This window comes from Ambystoma mexicanum, chromosome 6p, assembly GCF_040938575.1.
Source record: "Ambystoma mexicanum isolate Mex_15411 chromosome 6p, UKY_AmexF1_1, whole genome shotgun sequence".
NCBI lineage: Eukaryota > Metazoa > Chordata > Amphibia > Caudata > Ambystomatidae > Ambystoma > Ambystoma mexicanum.
The window spans coordinates 313503846-313526262 of record NC_090935.1 but is presented as its reverse complement, the minus strand read 5'-3'; the positions used below and the strand labels follow the sequence as shown (position 1 = coordinate 313526262).

Below are 22417 nucleotides of genomic sequence, written 5' to 3'. Positions count from 1 at the left end.
TGATATTTGAGTTTTGAATTTGAACAAGATAAATGGCGCATTTGTTAAAGGACACAATATATTTCATGCAGCTTTCTGGTGCTGTGGGCCTAAAGCTGTGAACTTTGTTTTACCTAAACTGTATGTTTATGCAGAACTCCACAAATTGAGACAAGGAATGTACAGGCTCAATTATCCATCACTTTTACCCACACATTAGAGGTTAATAGACACATCTTTGTTTACCCAGAACAGAGTCCTATGTGTGAAGCCCAAAAAGAATCCCAAGTATTTTTTTAAGCTGATTTGGTGGTAAACAAGTTCAGTGTATGGAGCAGTAAGTGCATTCTTAATAGCCGAGGCCTCGAACTGGCCCTGACCTCTGAACATGGCAGAGCAATCTGTTAATTAAAGCAGCCTATACAAATGATGCCTTTGTTTCATAGGATGTGTCAGCAAATCGATTCAGCTGATAAAAATAATGGGTCATCACACAAATGCAATTCAATTAAAGTACCCAGATATAGTGCATTTGTAAGCGACAACTAGGAAATATCGCAGGCTCTAGTTTTAGAAACTTTTTGTCCAATTTGAAAACTGAAAAATAGATATTAATTTTGCAGAACACTGTTAATTGCAGACCTACAGAGGATATCCTAGAACGTATGAATTAATACATTTGCGTATTTCAATAACTTTTAGGCATGCAATCAAACACATGAAGCATGTCTCTGAATTCGTAAAATATTCGTACAAATTTCAATGTATAATTCTTAATAGTATCAGTCCATGCATGGATTTTAAGTAAAGACATATTTCAGTCCACGTCTAATGTTACGTTCTAAGGGAAGTACAATCCCTTAAGACTAAGATAATTAATTGAGCCAATCTAAGCCAAGACGAGGATCCCTGTGGGTGTGCGTAGGAACCCATCAATGACTCTAGCCAATCCACAATTGCGGTTTCAAATGATTGGTATTTAAATTCAAACAGGAAGAGGGTGTTTTTTAGGGGGGGGCAGCAAAGGAACATAGCCTTCCTGAAAGGAGAAAAGCAGATTGCAGTCACATCTGCAAGTAGCGGATGGAAATTATCCTGAAATTACTTTTCCAGATGGATGCAAGCCTTTCCCTAGATGGAAGCCATTTGCCTGAGAGGGCTTTTGGGAGCAGGTGAACAGATTGAAAAGAAAGGTGTGGCTGGTCAAGTTGTGGTTGATGTCCCGGTAGTGCCACTGAAAGTGGAATTATAGTACATACTATGTGGTTTGTGATTGGTAATTAATACTCACATTCTGAGTAGGGTTTTCTCTAGCAATTTGGCATATTAGCAGGCCTTGGTCATCCCTTATTGAAAATTAGAATTACAAGTCTTTGTAATTGGTGTATGCCATAGGCAATCAAGTCATTGAGATATATTACTTACTTAAAAATATTGAAATGGGTTGTTGGGTCTGATTTCTAGAGAATAGCTAATGAGTTGGGTGTTACGTCCCATCTTTCTGAAGAATAAGTGTAACCAAGTCAACTACACAAACAGGAAGTATTGCTATGTTCAAGCTAGAAACCAATGGTGTGCCGCAGTTAGTATCCAACGTTTTAAACTATTCCAAGAATACATCCTATGTGAACGCAATATTTTTCTCTGATGCCAAAACTTGTTGATGGTTTTAGAGTATTGTTAATTTTCCAAACTTATTACAAAACTTGAAACCATTCTCCAAATACAAATTTTAAGGTTGATTTACATGTTTATATTGGAGATGATTTCATTATTTTGCCTTGAATAGTCATTCATGTTTTCTTTTATATGTATGGATGTTTGTGTCTATTGTGACTGTAAGTAGAAGTGAGACAATAGCAAGCAGGTTGGGTTTTTGTAGACAAGCGTCCTGTTTTTAGGTGGAATATTAATATATTAGAGGCCACCTTTAATTTCTTGATCTATTTTAAATAACACTGTTTCTTTGCCTGGATTCTGGGGTTGGATTGTCGGGGGTATTAAATCAGGGACATCTCTATTAAATGAATCCATTAAAAAGTAAATGCATTGCATAGATCATACCAGGGGGGGGTCAGGGTTTATTCTGGTAAAGGGTTCTGAGAAGCCAATCTAAAGTTGCAACTATTTTCACAGTAATGTTATTGCCCAACTCTGAATGGTTGAGTGCTTTAGCAGTTAATATTGTATTGAGAATGAGGTAGGCTTGTTAAGTACAATTAAACAAAGTGTGTTCAAGAACAAAGGCCTTCACAAATATCTGTAAAATAAACACACTACTGCTAGTCACCGAGACGTGTATACACCACAGTTTGGTAACCGCAATTATTATTAGGATATCTAGTGAACATGGACCTTGTTTTGGAAAGCAAAGGAGCACTTTAAAAGCCATAAGTACACCGCAAGAAAAGCAAATCCCAAACGAGCACTACAAGGGAGCAGGGAGCTGACAATGGGGTTAGGGTGGGAAATTTAGTACCAAGGGCCCTACATGCAACTTGGTAAGGAAACCAGTGGGAAGAGATCACCTGTTGGGTTGTATGAGCCATTCTCTGAAGAGTAGGGTCTTGCGCTCGTTCCTGAACTGTAGAAGCGAGGGATTGGGTCTGGTGGAGACTGGAGGTGATTCCCGTTCTTTCCCCAGCGGAGTTCAAGTCTGCACATGTCTTTGCTTCGGGTGGATCGCAGGCCTCTGGAGATGCTCGGCTTCCAAAATGTGTTACCAACCACTTTAGATTACAGCACAGTTAAGTAAAGAAATGCACACTAGAAATGGCTCTAATGTGGGACTATACAAGTTAACTAGGCTAGAAATGCTTCAAGCAACCAGAGCAATACTTTAGAAGACCAGACCTACCCATGTGATGGTTCATTTGATTGGGAGCCAGTGTTCTGATCAAGAAGGTTATTGTAAAAAGTTACTGTAGCATTGTTTCCCAGCTATGGAGGGGTTGAGTACCAGCCTCCAGTACCTAGATTGTAGATAGTCGAATAGTCTCTTGATCTAGGGTCCAATGCCTTAAGCCTGGTAAATTAGGTACTTTTTACTTGAATGTTTTACACACAATGCAAGGCAAAGAGGATTGGATCGAGGAAAGATAAATGGAGATATCTCGTCCCCTAGACGCCATCTTGCAACACCACAGGATGGAAAATATGTGGGGATGAAGCAGGTCACATTCTGCTTTGTTGTACCAGGCTGACAGGCTGTTTTGAGGCTTGCAGCACTTCTTAGGCCTAGCACCGGCATAGACCATAGGACAGTGTGAAGACTGCTCAAATATGCTTGAAGCAATATAGGAGGACCCCCAAGGAGCAGCAGGTGGGGGGTGGATGTAAAGGTAACAAGGGACGGAGTTGGTAGGCCCACAGGAGCAGCACAGTCCCTTCCTTAAGGTGGACTGCAGCAGCAGGTTAGTCTGATCCCAATACAGCTCTGCAGTTGCCAACAAAGTTTCCAATGATGAAGGGGGTCATGCAAAGGTGCAGTCCAGTCAGATGCAGGCCAAATGCATACCACCGGTAACTCTGACCTTGAAACAGTGAGCAGAGCATTGCTTCACTGGTGTTGGTCCCACAAGTCCAGATCACAAAGGCGTCCAGTTCTGGACTTCCCAGTTGGTTTAAACAGTGATTAGCTTAGCCAGTGCGGGTCGCAGTAGCAGTCCTCTGGTGGGTCTCAGGCGGTTCTTTGGCTTCAGAGGATGTTATTCTGGTAAACTAACTCAAATGGCTCCATATGGAGAGAGCCAAAGCAATTCGCACTACTCTAATTGCTCCAGATCTTCCCCTTTTATCTAGATTGTGTTGGCGGCTGCACCAGCTCGCCTCTGGAAGGGGGCTGCAACATTAAAACAGCTGACGGCAGCCCACTCTGGGACTTTCTACTGCGTAACCTGATATGCCCTAGCTGAAGTACAGATTGACAGTCTAATAACCCAGTTTTAACAGTGCCACTGTTGCCATGGGGAAGCCCCTTCCCATGAGGCCAGGGAGGTGAGGACGCTACCCAATAGTCCCCCCTGGGAATGGTACTCCGTGTGTGGATCTCATAGGGAGGGAAATCCCCCATGGGATGAGGGACGACACCTTAGAATATATGCTGTGTGATTCCCCCTACACCCCCAACCTCCACCAGCCTATTATTCTGCACAAGACATAACTCCACATACTTCCATGTACGTTATGTTATTTTGCATTTATATAGCGCCTTATATACCATTGGTATGGTCTGAAGGCGCTGGTAGGTTGAACGCCCTCGGGAACCGAAGTTCGGTTCAGTAGAGAGTAGGGAGAGTCCAAAGGTGCGTGTGCGCACCAGGTATGTGTGCAGCTGGTGCGGAATTTGTGTAGTGGCTGCTTCTTAGCTTTAGGTGTGGTGGTTGAGAGATTAGGAGTATGTGTTCGCTCTGGCAGTATTTATCCAGACCGAGTGTGGCTGCGTTAGGCCTGAGGAGAACGCCTGGCTGGGGGGGGTGAAACCAGCAGTGTTTACTTAGAGTGATGGGGAGTGAGTGGGAGATGTTAATATGAGAACAGTTATACCGAATGGTGTCATAGTATCTCTGTGCTCTAGTTGAGTGGTGGTGCAAAGAAGAGAGTAAGCGTGGGGTGTGGTATGATATATGCTCTTTCAAATGTTCCCTGCATTCGAAGGCATATTATGTACGTCACGCAATTCTATGCGATCAAGTCCATTCTATGCACTTTTATTCATTTCAGGCGTTCAAGATTGCCCTACACACTCCTGTCTGCTCGACACACTCACGCACTCTAGTCCACCTTGCGTGCTCTAGTCTATCCCTCGTTCTCCAGTGTTCCCCAACGCATGCACTCCTGTCTTCCCAGCGCATGCACTCCTGTCTACCCCGCGCATGCACTCCTGTCTGCTTACGCACTCATCCGCTCAACATACTACTCATCCGCTCCGCGCTCATCCGCTCCACACACACACTCGTCCGCTCCACACACACTCGTCCGCTCCACACACACACTCGTCCGCTCCACACACACACTCGTCCGCTCCACACACACACTCGTCCGCTCCACACACACACTCGTCCGCTCCACACACACACTCGTCCGCTCCACACACACACTCGTCCGCTCCACACACACTCGTCCGCTCCACACACACACTCGTCCGCTCCACACACACACTCGTCCGCTCCACACACACACTCGTCCGCTCCACACACACACTCGTCCGCTCCACACACACACTCGTCCGCTCCACACACACTTGTCCGCTCCACACACACTCGTCCGCTCCACACACACTCGTCCGCTCCACACACACACACACTCGTCCGCTCCACACACACACACTCGTCCGCTCCACACACACACACACTCGTCCGCTCCACACACACACACACTCGTCCGCTCCACACACACACACACTCGTCCGCTCCACACACACACACACTCGTCCGCTCCCCACACACACACACACACTCGTCCGCTCCCCACACACACACTCGTCCGCTCCAGACACACACACACTCGTCCGCTCCACACACACACACTCGTCCGCTCCACACACACACACACTCGTCCGCTCCACACACACACTCGTCCGCTCCACACACACACACACTCGTCCGCTCCACACACACACACACTCGTCCGCTCCACACACACACACACTCGTCCGCTCCACACACACACACACACTCCGCTCCACACACACACACACACACACACTCCGCTCCACACACACACACACTCGTCCGCTCCACACACACACACTCGTCCGCTCCACACACACACACTCGTCCGCTCCACACACACACACTCGTCCGCTCCACACACACACACTCGTCCGCTCCACACACACACACACTCGTCCGCTCCACACACACACACACTCGTCCGCTCCACACACACACACACTCGTCCGCTCCACACACACACACACTCGTCCGCTCCACACACACACACACTCGTCCGCTCCACACACACACACACTCGTCCGCTCCACACACACACACACTCGTCCGCTCCACACACACACACACTCGTCCGCTCCACACACACACACACTCGTCCGCTCCACACACACACACACTCGTCCGCTCCACACACACACACACTCGTCCGCTCCACACACACACACACTCGTCCGCTCCACACACACACACTTGTCCGCTCCACACACACACACTCCTCCGCTCCACACACACACACTCGTCCGCTCCACACACACACACTCGTCCGCTCCACACACACTCGTCCGCTCCACACACACACACACACACACTCGTCCGCTCCACACACACACACTCGTCCGCTCCACACACACACACTCGTCCGCTCCACACACACACACACTCGTCCGCTCCACACACACACTCGTCCGCTCCACACACACACACACACTCGTCCGCTCCACACACACACACTCGTCCGCTCCACACACACACACTCGTCCGCTCCACACACACACTCGTCCGCTACACACACACACACACACACACACGTCCGCTCCACACACACACACACGCACTCGTCCGCTCCCCCCGCACACACGCACTCGTCCGCTCCCCCCGCACACACGCACTCGTCCGCTCCCCCCGCACGCGCACACACACTCGTCCGCTCCACACACACACACACGTCCGCTCCACCCACCCACACACACACACGTCCGCTCCACCCACACACACACACACTCGTCCGCTCCACACACACTCGTCCGCTCCACACACACACACACACTCGTCCGCTCCACACACACACTCGTCCGCTCCACACACACACACATCACTCGAAACTGCCTGCCGCTTGCATCCAATGGGTGTCGAGGAACTCCTATAGAGGACGCATCCGTAGCCTGGATAGGTGCACCAGGTAGATGCACGAAGACATCCCGAGAAGGGACTTGATGGACCTCACCCTGGCCACGTCAGTGGCCAGCAAACGCTGCACCTTGCCCAGAATGGCCTTCGTCCTTTCCTCCGACGGCGAGGCCACTCGTGCTACTGTATCGAGGTTAGCTCCCAGAAACAGTGCGACCTGCGACGGAACCTGGTGGGATTTGGGTAAGTTGGAGAATCCCAGACCCGTGAGAAGCCGGACAGTCTTCGCAGTGTGCTCAACGAAAGAGTTCCCTTGTTCTTGCCCGGATGAGCCAATCGTCCAGGTAGGGGTAGACGTGGATCCCCTGCAGGCGCAGCCATGTCCCACTGGTGCCAGGCACTTGAATACCCTGGGCGCCAACTTCAACCCGAATGAAAGGGCCTTGAACTTGTAGTGCGATCCCTGGACCACGAACCCTAGAAATTTTTGGTGCCCTTTTAGAATGGGGATCCAACGACGATAGGAAGTAACCTTCCTCCAGGTGGCCCAGCACGTGCTGGAGGGTGACCATCCGGAACTTCTGTGCCTTGATGTATTTGTTTAATCAACGCAGGTCCAGGATGGGACTCCATCCTCCTGTCTTCTTTCTGACGAGGAAGTACCTTGAGTACGCTCAGGAGCCCCGGAGCCTCTTTGGGACGCGCTCGATGGCTCCTTTCTTGAGCATCGCCCTTACTTCCAACAGCAGTTGAGGGATGTGGTTTTCCTTCCTGGCCACGGGAGAAATGAGTGTGCCCATGGGCCAGGGCATCCAGCACCCAAAAGTCGTCAGCAGAATAGACAGTCACTTACCCTAGAAGCACTGAGATGAGGAAGTATATGGAGTACAGGGATGACTATAATACTGGTACGAGGAGGAGCAACAACAACCTGGTGAGGCGTGAAGTCCTCCCCCCCCCCCATTATTGGGACGAGGAAAAGCACTAACAACCTAGTAAGGGGAAAAATTACCTCACTACTGAGATGAGGAAGAGGCATGGATCAATGTGGCAGGTTCTGCAGTATGAGAGCAGAATAAGTTCCCTACTAGGGAACTCCCGTCCCCTGCACACTATCTGGGGCTTATGGAGCCAAAGTATTCAAAGAGTATCTAATATAGGTATTTGGTATAGTTTTTGGTTAGACTTAAACTAAGCGTTAATTGAAGCAAGTGTTTATTTTGCCTAACATAGTTAAAACATAGAGACAGTTATAGAATAAATATTCACTTAAGTACAAAAGACAACTTGTGACTTGATCTTTAGTTCAGGATTTATTGGTCCAAACAGGATTGCCCAACGCGTTTCGAGAGTTATTCTCTTCTTCAGGGGCTATATGCAATTCAAAACTTTAAATCTATTAAAAAAAGTTAAACAATGTTCTAGATTAGTTGAATAATTGATATTGACATCAACTGCAATATTCATTTTTACAAGAAGATATTCATTAGATAATAGAAAACCTCGTTATTTACAATTCCAGTATAAGCATTGATTATCGCATAACAGTGATCGCACTGTTGCATATGTTCACAATTTTGGCAATTACACCATACAAAACCAAAGGAGGTATCCATAATTCTTATGGAAAAAACTTAGTTCATTGGAACCAATTGCTTTTTTTAGCAAATATTAAAGTAACAGAAAGAGAAAGCACTAGTTAGTCATCATTTTCAGAAAGAAGGACATAGAGTAATTCCTAATGACATATTTCATTATTTCAGCACGAGATCTCAAGGTGGTAAGGAATAGTAGTTGGCTTACCCTGTTTTTTATGTTTTAAACATTAGAATAAGAAGGATGATTCATGATTATGGGTCTGTAAAATATTTCACATCGACAGTTTCAACAGGAGTCAATACGGTGTTTTAGCCTGTGTAAAATAAAGTAATGGACCAGTCTTAAGTGTATTGGTATATTGATATGATTAAAGACACGAACAATCTAAACTGAGATGTTCACTAATGGGGATACATAATAGACTTACTTAATGGAGTTCAATCTCTAGCGATGTGGGAAAGATGGTCGTACTCGAGGTCTGTAGGCATACTGCTACGTTACCGTAGTATCCACGGATTCTCCATTAGGAGGAGAGCAATACCGGTGTGGCTTTTTTCTTTAATCTGGGGAATCGGACAAACCCAGTTTAGGATCTAAAAGATTCTCTTAAGGTAAAAAAAGTTCTGGCTGAGGGCCGTTGTCAGCATACTTACAGGTTTCTGACTGTATGACTCGACTGAAAACAAGTACCGTCCGGCTCCGTACGCTGGGAAATACAGAGTGTGAGACTAGGTTACAAGATAGCCGTATTTGTGGATAATGTAAACATGACGTCATCACGCGGCATGCGTGCATGACGTCACGAATGTAAACAAGGAGACGGGTGCGTGACGTTGAGAAAGGATTCAATCGAAACAACATACTAGATTAATATCTTAGTGCCGTGGTGTAACTTGTAGATGCGATCGGATACGACCCTATGGTGTATATCAAAATAAGGGGTCTTATAGTAGATGAACATTAAAAACAAAGGTAAAAAATAAAGGTACAAAAATGAAGGTAAAAAATGGCGGACATGGTCTGCTGAGATACAACTCTTAGATGAAGAGGACCAACTCTTAGATATGAAGAAGTTAGTTATAGTAACCTTGTCTTGAGGAGAGGAGAGTTGCATAGTGATGCAAAAAACTCGAACAGAATTTATTGGGAAATGTAGGAGCAACATGTAGAGTACATGTGTAAATTGAACAGTGAAGACAGATATTAAAGCTTTCATCAGATATTTTCAAATACGATATTTAAAGATGTGGTCCACTTGGAGTATGATGGTAAAAGTACCAATACTACCCCAAGGACTATACTGTGATATTTTTGAAGAAAAAGAAGGGGTATGGTCCTCTTAGGGAGTAATGGTAGACAGGTCAGGTAAAAAACAAAGTGCAAAATTGACACATATTTGTAATTATACTGCTGCCTCATACAGAGTTAACAATCTTTGTTTTGACATGAAAAAGCGTCTGGTTAAATCTTTGTTGTAACTAGAACCGGTGCAATTCTTATACATTTCTTTTGATGCTTTTATACATTTCTAGGTAGCGTCTTGTAATTATTCAGCTGCCTCATTCAGAGTTCAGTCTCTTGGTTTTGGCATAAAAGAACGTCAGGTTTCATCTTAGTTGTAACTGAACATGGTACAATTCTTATACATTTCTTTTGATGCTTTTATATGTGTCTAGGCAGCGTCTTGTAGTAGGAAATTCAACATGATGTTAAGAGGAAGATTATGCAAAAGGAGGTTTTATAGATGGGGTCCTAAATAGTATTCCTCATTAAGCCCGTGGGGTGATAAAGCATCAAGTTTATGTATGCAGAATAATTCCCTTTGGGATAGTCTTTTGGCTAGGTCGCCACCTCTTGGAAGGGGGTGGATTAATTCAAGGATTGCTCATCTAAGTTGGGTAATGTTATGTCCATTCTCTTTGAAGTGTCTGTATACCGGTGATTTGGTATTACATGTCCTGATGTTGGATTTATGTTCCATCCAGCGTTCCTTTGCCTTTTGGGTTGTTTTGCAGTACCAAGGTGCACGGATTAGATGCCTTAGAACGGCCTATACCATTCATGTCCTAGAAGGACTGGGAGTAGAGAGATGCAATCCCAGAAGGAAGCGGGAGTTACGAATCCTGGTGGCAGTAGAGGAGACAGGACGCTGACAGGATCGAGATCGGGACGTTTACCCACTGGTAGAGGCATTCCCAAAAGTTCAGTTGCAGACAAACACCCAAGAGGAGCAGAAGCCTGAGCTCCCATCCAAACGGGAAGCCTGGAGTGTGGAGAAGCCGCGACATGCAGCTCGGAGGCCTAGAGTCGGCGCAGAGCTGGCACAAACCCTGGAAGCAGCAGAAGAAAGCAGAGAATGCCCAAACCACCCACGAACAGACACTGCTGATAAACCCTCCAGAGACGTTGGGGAGACGGGACTGTTGGTGGGACGCTTAAGAGAAGGGAGGATCACAAAAGCGAATCGGGGACCTGCACCCACAAACTCAATCAAGGCCTCCAAAGCAATCCTCATAGTCACAGTACCTGGCAGGATAGTATACCAGGTTGACTGTGAACAACGTAGTAATAGTAGTAGTAGTAGCAGCAAAACAAGAAGACCACAACTAAAGAAAATGTGAGTCTTGGCTTTGCACCCATATGAAGAGAGCCAAAGCAATCTTAATACTCACAGTAACTGGCAGGATGGTATACCAGGTTGGCTCTGACCAACCAAGTAGTAAAGCAAGAAAGAAAACAATTTGAAAATACAGAAAAGGCAAAGCCTGGGACCCACTCACATATGAAGAGACCTGTAGTACTCTTAATAGTACAGTAACTGGCAGGAATTGTGTACCAGGTTGCTGTAAAACCAAGGAGAAGACTAGGGGAAACCTTCGTAATCGAGAGCCAGGTTGATTGTTAAATATACTAGCAAGAAACTAGGGGAGGTGGAAGCCTCCTCCCTAGTAATTTGTACAGACAAATATCAAGGACTTTTTGTAACACTGGAAGAGGAAGGAACCTCATTGGGCATTCAGCGGGCACGACAACCTGGGAGTAAGGATGTCCTTCGTTTTGAAGCTTATTTTTTGCACCATTTTGGAACTTTGTTTTTCAAGTTGGAAAAGAACTTTGATACTAAAGAAGATCCTCTTTTCCTATTAGATTAACTTCTTAGTGTCAGGGCTGGAAATGGGATTTTTGACACCACAGTGGACTTGTTCCTTCGGACTATCCTGATGGACTCCTTAGAATATTATTTTGAGCTAGTGAAACCCCTCTTAGTATTAGGGTCAGGTAGGTATTTTCTCAACCTTTATTTGTGTAATAAAATTCTCTGCCAACAATCATGCCACCTGTGTTTATCTCCACCTTCCACACCCTTACAACACACACCCACCACAATCAGATGAACTAATATATAGAGAGCCTCTTGTGTTGGATAGGGTTAGATCGATCAACATATTAGGGTTTGCTCTACTTGCATTATTTGATTCCTTAGGCCAGCAGAGTGATTTGCCCTCATTATTTCTACTATAGTTCTTGTCCTAATTCTTGGCATTTTTCTGCTTGCAGATTTTTATGCTTCCTGGAAGTCCTCCCGTGTTTTTTTGTTTTTAGTGAACATTTTGTGCACCTTGTTGAGGATTTGCTACAATCCTCTGGTGAGGGGTGTGTGAAGACTTATTAGAGAAATATTAGGGTGTCCCTCAAGTATGCCCAAACTATCGAAGTCAGTGAAATGGCTGAGCATTCCGGCTTTTTCCCCAGGTGGGCAGGGGGAGAATGGTACCATAGCACAAGTAGGCTCATGAAAAATAATGTAAACCACAAATATACCAACAAAATAAATATTATATTCAAGGATTGCATCAAGGTTGCAAATGCTGTCAAATATGTAGTAAAGCAAGATAAATAAAAACCTCACAACATATACAAAAACTGTAAATGGGTAGGACTGACCCCTACTGGATCCACAAGCCCAAAATAGAAAGCAATCCCGACAGGGAAGCACTAGACACTATCACTGGTGTACCGGGGCACTACGCAGCCCCTGCGGTGCATGGGGGACCCAATGTTCAAAGCGGGTGCAGGGAAATCATTTATTATTCATCACTCTGACTTCAGAAATGCATTTTCTGTTATGTTTTTACGCAATGGAAATATTTCCTTTTTGAATATTTCAATTATGAAAAAAAGTGACTTCAAAAGAAGTATTTCTTTTGAAGTCTGAGTCTCCCCACCTCCGACACCCCAGGACATGGCAGGAGGCCTCTGGATCCTCTGCGCTTGACAGCAACCAGTTTCCTAATGTGTGGATTATGGAGCAGAGGTCTGCCAGGCCATGTGCCTGCAGAGGAGTCCCTCCGAGCGCCTTAAACTCTGGAAAAGGCAGGAGACATTTATTTTTTGCAAATTATGTGCGTGTCTGCATGGAAGGGTATGTGTGGTATGTATATTATGTAACGTGTGTGAATTAGTGAGTATATGGTGAATGGGTGGCTGGGTATGCATGTGTGTACATGAGTGAGTTAATGAAGTGAGAATATGTGAGATTGTGTTTAATGCTTGGCTAAATAGTTGATTTTGAGTGTTGGAGAAGGGGTTGGGAGGGAGAGGGGACATGTGGGGGGGCATATGCATATGTAATGTGAGTGTATGGTGTATGGGTGTGCATGTGTTTGAGGGAGTGGGTGTGCTTATGTGTGAGTATGTTGAAGGGGTGTGTGTATGATGAATAGGTGTACATGTGAATGGTGTATGAATGTGTGTGCATGTGTTTAATGCTGGGCTAAGGAGCTGATTTTGGGGTTTGGAGGGGCTGGCTGGGTGGGTGTGAGGGAGAGGGTATGTATATTATGTAATGTGTGTGAATGAATACGTTTGTAGGATGTATGGGTGGCTGTGTGTGCCTGTCTGAGTTTATGCTGAATGGATGCATCTGTAAATGTTTAAGGGAATGTTGTTTGTGCACGCTTGCATTTAATGCTGCGCTAAAAAGCGATTTTTGGCAGTTGGGGGACGGAGGTAGAGGAAGAGGGGACTTTTGGGGGGCCAAGAGGGTGCGCTAAGACTTAATTTGATGAGCATCCTTGATAAAGCAGGCATGATGTTAATAGTGGCTAGAATGGCATTTTGGGCCAGCCAGTCGAGCCCTTCCTTACTGTGGCATTACATTTTTTACTGGGCATCTGATAAACCAAGCATGGTATGTGTTATTGCTAGGCTAGACTGGCATTTTCATGCAGCCAGTTTGGACATGTGTTCCTATTGTGGCATGGCATTTTGAATGGCAAAGCCAAAAGGAGTAAGTTCTTACCTGGAGGTACTGCTATATATTGGCAAAGCCACCCTAGACATGTTTTCTTGTAGTATAATTACTTGCATTATGCACAGGGCAAACATGAGTGTTTTTATGTGATGATAATAATAATGTATGGGAAAAGCCAGCATGAAAGTGGCATATATTGTGAGCAAAGGCATAATGGAAATGTGTTGGTCAATTCAATCTATTAGATTTGTTGATTAGTTACCCTACAACATCAATTGCCGGTCAGGTGGCACAGCGTGTAGAGCGCCCGCTTGACATCCGTGCAGAGCCTGCTGATGCAGGTTCGAATCCCGGCGGGGCCAAACTCAGCCTTTCATCCTTCCGAGGTCGATAAATGAGCACCACACACCGTGGGTAATAATAAGTAGCGCTCAGATACCTGAGGGTTTGTAGCGCTATATAAATGACAAATTATTATTATTATTATTATTTAATTGCAAACGACATTTTATCCATTTTTTCACAAGGGTTTCTGTATTATGCACCATTTTCAACTTATTCACAAATTTCTTGTGGTGGGAGGGAGGGAACACCTGCCAACCCCCTGAACCACCTTTGTGTAACGGATTTTATGACACGGCAAACTCCAGCCAGGGACTTCTTCCACTGACCATGAATGTGGACCACAAAAAACTCCTTTTTATTTTCATTTGTACCCTGGGTTCTTTCTTGAGAAGGCACCAACCCGTCTCACGTCCACCTTAACAAATACCCAGTGTCGCAATGGACCATGAACCAGGCCGGTGTGTAACAATGAAATATTTTTTTTTTAAATTCAAATGAAAAAATCAGCCACCACGGTGTGGCAAAGCAAATGCAAATCCTTATAACACAGTTCATTCAACTTCTAATACAAGATGCATACACCTTTAAGAGAAATGGAAACAAAATCACTTTTCTTCACAATCACAGATGGCACATAGGTCATGCACTCCCCCTGCAACACTTCCCCCAAACACCTGCTGACTAAATTCTGTGTGGATGGAAGGCAGTGGCAAGGAGTCAGAAAGAAGAGGGAATATTGGATTTTAAAATGCAACCCACCACTCCAAATTGGGAGGCCAAAAATGAAATGAAAACCCTAAAAATGAGCAAAATAGCATACTTAGATTGTACTGGTTACTTATAGACCAGTTTACACTTGCGGTAGGATAGCTTGGACAGAAACTTGTGGGGCTGCATTAGAGAGACAAGCTTACAGGCTACTGAGCAGGGCACTAAAGCAACGTGAACACAGGTGAGAAAATAGATTTTTTTAAAGGGAAACGATGCAGCAGAAATCACACTCGGCAGAATTGCAATTTCTTAGTTTACACAGGCTTTAGAATGACAAATGGCTAAGGAAATGGGCTTAGCAGTGAAAATCTGAGATCTGTTTTGGGGATGAGGAACAAAGGCTCCGAACAGATGGGATACTTAGTGGAGGGGATGACTCTTTATAGGATGATAGTATGGGTTTTTCTATGGGAAATGCAAATCGGATTTTTAAAGAAAAGCAGCCCTCTATACTCCCCTTGAGATGCTTATTTCTTTGGGTATTTCCTGGGTTCGAGGTGAGGGGTCGGGGGAACACTGATGGGTGGGCAGTCTAACCGGTGGCTGTGCCTGCTCTTTATCCCCACCCTCTGATTTGTGTCTGATCTGGTGCTTCTCTATATTGTCTACGACTGATCTATCCATAACCAATATAGGCATGACATAAACTATGCTTCTCCAATGCCTGTGTGTACGTCGATGTGTGACCGGGTGCAACACAATGATGGGTGCATCTTTGTCTGTGTGTGCCCTGTGCAGTCTCTAGGCAAACCCCAGCAGAATGGGGAAGCCTGGCCTGAGGGCACCTTTGCGACAGATTGCAGAGTGCTCGGGAAGCGAGGACGACCCAAAAAATATATAAGTGCATGTGGGTGCTGTATCACTTCTCTGCATGACCCTTTTAGCCTGCAGACAGTCACTAATATTCAAGTTGATTACATTATTTTAGTAACAACACAGATGGTGAGGCGGTAACGTAAATGGTGGACTTCTAAACATAGATTGTTTCTTCTGCAGTCTGCAATCCCAACGTTACCTTGTGGTATTACATTGTAATACTACATTCCGAATGCCCGTTCCTCTATAGTGTTTACATTTTTTGTCCAATATTAATATTAAATAGAAGCAATTTTAGGTTATTTTACACTCCTAATTAAAACGCTAGAAGTTCATAAATGGATGTGCTTGTGCTACAACCAGAGTGCAGCAAAGAAACGAGTTTTGTAAACCAGGTGTTTAGGCTGCCCAGGCATGTAGGTTTCTCCAGCATGGGGTCTGGCATGGATTCACATGCTCATGAATATTCCCTGTCGTCAGGCTGGTAATCCTTGTTAAAAGAAAAGTTTCACTTATCAACTATTTCTCCTTTAAACCAATCGCTGTCCACTGGGTCATGCTGCCTCCATCCAATGACGGCCCTTTCCCTAAGCCCCTTCTCTGGCAGCCATCTTCAGATTTTTACTGCACGCTTCCTTGTTGGGAGTCCTCGAGTTAGCTCTGCATTTTTTCATGTTTTTGACCGAAAAAAGGTTCTATTTTTGTTCCGAAAGAGCCTGTGTGCTTTTCTCTCCATCTGCCGACGACAGGGATCCTTTGTCAGTGAATTTCAGCACCCCTCCAGAGTGAATATCATTGAAGATTCCAGAAGGCCATTGAGCCTACTTCGCTCCCTCCGACCATGACGGAGGAGGAGGGAAGGTCCGACTTCAAACCCTGCACCAGGTGCGGGCTACGGAATGTGTTTGTAGAAGACAAACGCCTGCAATGCCTCTAATGCCTGCCCCTAGACCATAAGGAGGTGGACTGCGAGATATGCCTCGGGTTCTCCAAGAAGATGAGACGGGCACAGTAGACTGGCGGTTTGGCTTAACGATAAGGCCGCTGCCCAGTGCCCTGAGCATGGCCATGCCTCACCAAGGACCTGCCGGTACGAGAAGCAGTCTTTCAAGTCCTTTGAGGGCACCTCGTCCATGGGGGCCCAAGACAAGGACAAGATCCGCAAGTCTGAGTCCACCGGGTTTGCTGCCAAAGTGGGTCCCAAGGTGGACAGGATCACACTCAGCCTCCATTACCAATCAGCAATTTAGCTCCTCCTCGAAAAGGAAATCATCTAACCTGGCTAAACTGCAGGAAAAGTCTGAGGCCACAGACGGAGGATAAGGCCGAACAGCCCAAGCAGGACCAATCGGCACAGGCTAAGACTTAGTCAACGATAGAGTTGGTGGCAGCGGCTATCACAACTGCTAAGGGAGCTGACCCTGGGAAGGTAGCCCCCGCAGCACAGAAGGTTGCACAAGCCATGGAGGTCTCGTCCATGGACGACGAGGACCAGGAGTCCTTGCACACAGTCCACAAGGACGTGGAAGAGGACAACGGCGCAGGCCTAGTTTTCAGATTCCTGCCAGCTCAGCAGAGGGATGTGCCTCTGGACATTCTGTCAACCCTTCACACCTTGGTGTCAGAGATCCTGAAGAGGATGCCACCGGGCCCAGTTCTGGTGGTTCCCCAGGCCCACGTTCAGCCTCCAACAAAGAGGAAGCGTCATCGAATGCCCCATATCAGCCTCCACATGTGCGTCAGGCCCCTTCTCCCCCAGCAGACCCAGACATGGAGAAGGATACGGCCACAACTACGGACGATGAGGATATAGTCACAGCAGACAGCGGGTCTCTGCATTTGGGCACGCCAACTGGGGCATGTCCAGTGAACGAGATGGGGTTGTTCCACTCCATGATCGCCAGGGCCTCCGAGCTATTGCAGCTTGTGCCCAAAGAAACCAGTAGAGGATTTCTTGTACCAGAGGCGTGAGGCCAAGAGGGAGACCATCATGGCGGTGCCCCTTAGACGACATGTGGGAAGAGGGCCTGGCCCTCATGAAGGACCCTTGCACGGCTCCAGCCAAACGGGATAGGCTGCAGAAGTACATGTGCTGAGCCCCGCAGCCAAGTGCCTGAGGCAGCAACCTTTGCCGGATTCGGTTGTATCAGTGGCCACGAGGAAACGGTCGGCTAACCAGTCCTCGTCTTTGATCCCTTCGGGACAGCGAGGGGAAGTAGATGGATGCCATGGGAAGGAAGTTGATTTACACTGTAGCGTCCACTATCAAGGCGGCCAACGCACTGGCAATCCCAGCCAGGTATGACAGGGAGCTGTGGTACAAGCTGGTGCCTATTCTGGAGTTCCTCTCCAACGATGAGGATGGAGGCAATGGCTCTTTTCCAGGAGGGATGATCACGCCATTACAATGGCGTTGGACATCGCCAACATGGGTTCCGGCCGATGGGGAACTGTCTGCCTTCAACCAGGCTGGATGAAGGGCATGAATTTCCAGCAGGAGGTCCAGGCGAAGGTGTTGAATATGCCCTTCAGTGGAGAGCACTTGTCTGGGAAGGTCGTCAACGAGTCTCTCCAAGTCATTAATGCGGATACGGAGTCAGCCTGTTCCCTGGGCACTCTCCAGCAGCAGCGCTCTTTTTGCTCCTCCAGGGGAAAGTCAAGCAGGTCTTCCAAAGGTTTCTCCTCTTCTTACAGTCAGCCCTCCAGATCCATGACTCTGGAAGCCTACAGAGGCAGTTAGCAGGCCTACTGTAGCAGAGGATCGCGTCGCCCACAGTGCTGGGGGCTGGCATCTGTAACGGGCCGTAAAGGGCCAGGACGCCGGGCCTCCACGCATGCACTCCACCCCGGTGGGCAGCCAGCTGACTAAGTTCGTCAGCTAGTGAAAGAAGATCACGACCAACAGATGGGTTTTGGACGCTCTCGCCGAGGTTCAATGCAGGTTCCTGCGGATCCCTCAGATTAGGCGTCAGGAACAGCACATCCCTCAGCTCCTGGAAGAGGTATGGGCCATGTTGCGAAAAGGGTGATAGAGCTAGTTCCCCAAACACTCTGGAGTCTATTCTAGATACTTTCTGGTCAGAAAGAAGACCGCAGGCTGGAGGCCCATCCTAGACCTGCGACGCCTCAACAAATAAGATTAGGATGGTCACGTTGCAACACATGCTCGGCCAACTGGAGGAAGGGGGATTTCTGGATGTCGATGGACCTGGAGGACGCCTATTTCCACGTCGCCGTTCATAAGAAACAGAATGTTTCGTAGTGCAAGGTCAGCACTACCAATTCAAGGTTCTGTCTGTCAGATTGAAGTCGGCCCCCAGAGTGTTCCCCAAATGCCTGTCACCGGTGGCGGCCCATCTAAGTCTACGGCGCATACACGTATGCATGTACCTCGATAAATGGCTCATCCGGGCCTGTTCACAGGAGTTGGCCGTCGGACATCCGGAGGCGAACGTCCAGCTACTGACGGATCTGGGATTCTCCATCAACTATCCAAAGTTCTGCTCAACACCAATCGCAGAACACCCTTTTTTTTCGGAGATAGACTGAATATGGTGTCCTTCCTGGTGTCACCCTCGAAGTAGAGGGTAGCAGCCATTCAAGGGAAGGTGTAGCGGCTGTTGTTAATGAAGACAGCCACGGTGCAGACTATGAAGTTGTTGCTCGTCATGATGGCCTGCATCTACCTCATACGGCTCTGCAGGTTGCAAATGCGACCTTTTCAGGAGTTTCTGGATGCTCGCTGGATTCAGGTGTCCGGAAACTTTGCGGACAAGATCCCGCTAGACGAGGAGTTCCGTTGAGCTATAGGGTGGTGGGGCGCCCGCTCCATCATTGCCCAGCGCACAGGGCTTCAAAATCCTCCATACCAGACTGTCACCACGGACGCTTCCCTGGAAGGCTGGGAAGCCCACACCAGACGTCTGCACGCCAGAGGCCTGTGGCTGCCGGAGGAGAAAGATCTCATATGAACATCCTGGAGCTACGGGCAGTGTTCTGGGATCTCAAATTGTAGCTTTTGTCTCTGAAAGGCAAGGTGGTGAGGATCTTCACGGACAACACCACCACCATTTTGCGCCTTGAAACACTTGTGTATAGGTGCGCTATAAATGCCATATCATATCATGTTCTGCATCAGTAAACTGGGGCACTCGATCCCCAGTGCTCTCCAAGGAAGCGCAGGGCTTGTGGCGCTGGGCCATCGGACAAGAGATGTTCTTCGTCCCTCTTCACCTAGCGGGAGTCAAGAACACTATCGCAGAATCCCTCAGCAGGAAATTGCGCTCCTGCCACGAGTTGAAACTTCGGCAGGACCAGGTGGACCGCATCTTCGTCAAGTGGGGCATGCCACAGATCGTTCTGTTTGCGAGGGCGGCGAACTCAAAATGCCAACCCGGGGAACGTGGGGGGGGGGAGGAGGGGACGAGTTCTCCTTCCTGTGGGAAGGCCTGTTTCTGTATGCGTCCCTCTGCCCCCCAACCCTCCCCTGTCGCTTCTCCTGCTAAGAGTTATCAACACACTCAGTGCCGATGCAGGATGATACTCAGCGACCCGGCGTGGCTGAGGCAGATTTGGTACCACAACAGTTTTGGCCTGTCAGTGTTGCCTCTGGTCAAACTGCCAGTGGTTCCAGATCTTCTCACCAGAGAAGGAGGCGCAATCCTACATCACGTCCCAGGATCGCTGAACCTGAGGGTTTGGCTTCTGCAGCCCTAGTTTGGAGGATATGAGTTGCCAGCAGACTGCAGGGAGGTCCTCGCAAAGCCAGGGCGTCATCGACCTTGAAGTGCTACGGTCACAAGTGGAAGCACTTCGCTATATGGTGCCGGTCACAGAAGATTGCCCCTTTTGAGGGTCATTGCCCCATAGATCTTGCCGTACCTGCTATCCTTGGCCATGGCCGGACTGGCACGCACCTCCATCTGCCGCTACACCAGGTCACCAGGAGAATCTTCACTTTGGTCACATCGACTCGTCTAGGAGTTTCTCCAAGGACTTTTCAGATCTTTCCTGCTGGTGAAGGCTCTTGCCCTGGCGTGGAAACTCAACATAGTGCTGACGCTCGTGGGGGTTTCCTTGCAGCCTATGCATCATGTCCCTTTCACTTTCCTCTCCTGGAAGACTGCTTTCCTCGTGGCCATTACCTCTGCCAGGAAGGGTAGGTGAGATCCAGGCCCTATCCTGCAAACAACCATACCTGACTTTCCATGAATCAAGGGTGGTTCTGGGGACGCACCCCTCTTTCATGCCGAAGGTTCCGTCGGAATTCGACCTCAACGAGCCTTTGGTTTTACATGTGTTATTCCCAAAGCCTTGGTCACCGGCTGAAGGGCCTTGCACTCGCTGGACGTTACTCGTGCCGTAAAGTTCTACGTGACATGCAGAAAGAGTTTTCGAAAGACTTAACAACTGTTTGTGAACTTTGATACTGTGAACTATGGGAAGTCCTTGTCCAAGGCTTCCATTTCAAGGTAGCTCTTCGGCTGCATCACGCACTGTCATCGGTTGGTGAACCGACCGCTGCCTGGCTGTCCGAGAGCCCACTCCACCAGAGCCGTCACTGCAATGACAGCATTCCTGTCTGGTGTTCCACTGCTGGACATCTGCAGGGCTGCTTCGTGGAGGTCCATGCACACCTTCACAAAGTTCTACTGTGTCGACGGGGATTCCAGGGAAGAGTCCTGAGTCGGCCAAGCAGTGCTACGCAACCTGTTCGCTTGAGGTGTTCCAGAGGTAATTGCTTCTGTTGAGCCTTGCCACTTCCCGCGGTTGTGTAATGTTATACTGCTATGTATTCGCTATTCATGAGCATGTGAATCCATGCCATAACCCAAGCTGGAGAAGGTTTAAGTTGTTTACCTGTAACTATTGTTCTCCAGCATGGGTCTTGCATGGATTCACATGCGAATCCTCCCTCCGACCCCTCTGCGGCTCTTCTTGGTCATACTGCCACTTTACGTGGATGTCATTGGATAGGGGCAGTATGGCCCAAAGGACAGTGATTGGTTTAAAGGAGAAATACAGTTTGTAAGTGAAAGTGAAACTGTTTTTTCTTATACTGAGGATTCCCAGCCTGACAACTGGGAATATTCATGAGCATGTTAATCCATGCCAGACCCATGCTGGAGAAATATATTTACAGCAAAGTAACTAAAACATTTTTGCATTCCTCAGCAGTCGGCACTTAAGTTGGGAGTTTTGTGCTTTATTGTACTGACTGAAGCAAAGTTGCAAATGCTACACTGAATCTATGACCAGTGTGTATCTTTGGAAAATCATAATGCAATCTATTGTCCCCTGCTCTTCTCAAAACGGAGAGACCGAATGCAGGCTGCTTCCGTCACGCATCTGAGGCGTCGTAAGCCTAACAGTTTCCACATAGTCTTGAAAGCTCATTTATCATCTTTGGCCAACGTCGATAGATGACTTTTAGCCCTGATGTCTGCCGAAAAAGTTGTGATGTTTCTCTTGGGCAGATGTTGGTGAATTCGCCCAAGTGCTCCATGGTATTCCTTTTAGTGCACCCTTGATTTGGAATATTTAAGAGTGTTGCTGGTTTAAATGCCGTCTGGAGGCTCACCAGATGGCCCTGAGAGTCTATTAGCAGAGTAACAAAAGCAGTGAAAAAATGTTTATCTGCCTTTTGGATTAACACCTCTACAAACTGCTGTGGTGAACACTTCAGGGTGGTATGTGAACTTGTTGGACCACACTGCACCACTCCAATGTTTGCTGGAACTTTGGAGTGCTGCAGTGAATTATTTACTGGTTACTTATGACTATCGGTATAACACACACAAGTTAAACTTGACTAGGCCCTTGCATCATATGTTTTACTTGTTTTATCTATTTC

At 47.2% G+C, this 22417-nt stretch overlaps 1 protein-coding gene across 1 annotated transcript in view; it reads left to right on the top strand.

Moving 5' to 3' along the window:
- The window catches only part of LMAN1 (lectin, mannose binding 1), a 275266-nt gene that overhangs the window by 250651 nt on the left and 2198 nt on the right, over positions 1-22417 (top strand). The gene's annotated exons all lie outside the window — the stretch shown is intronic.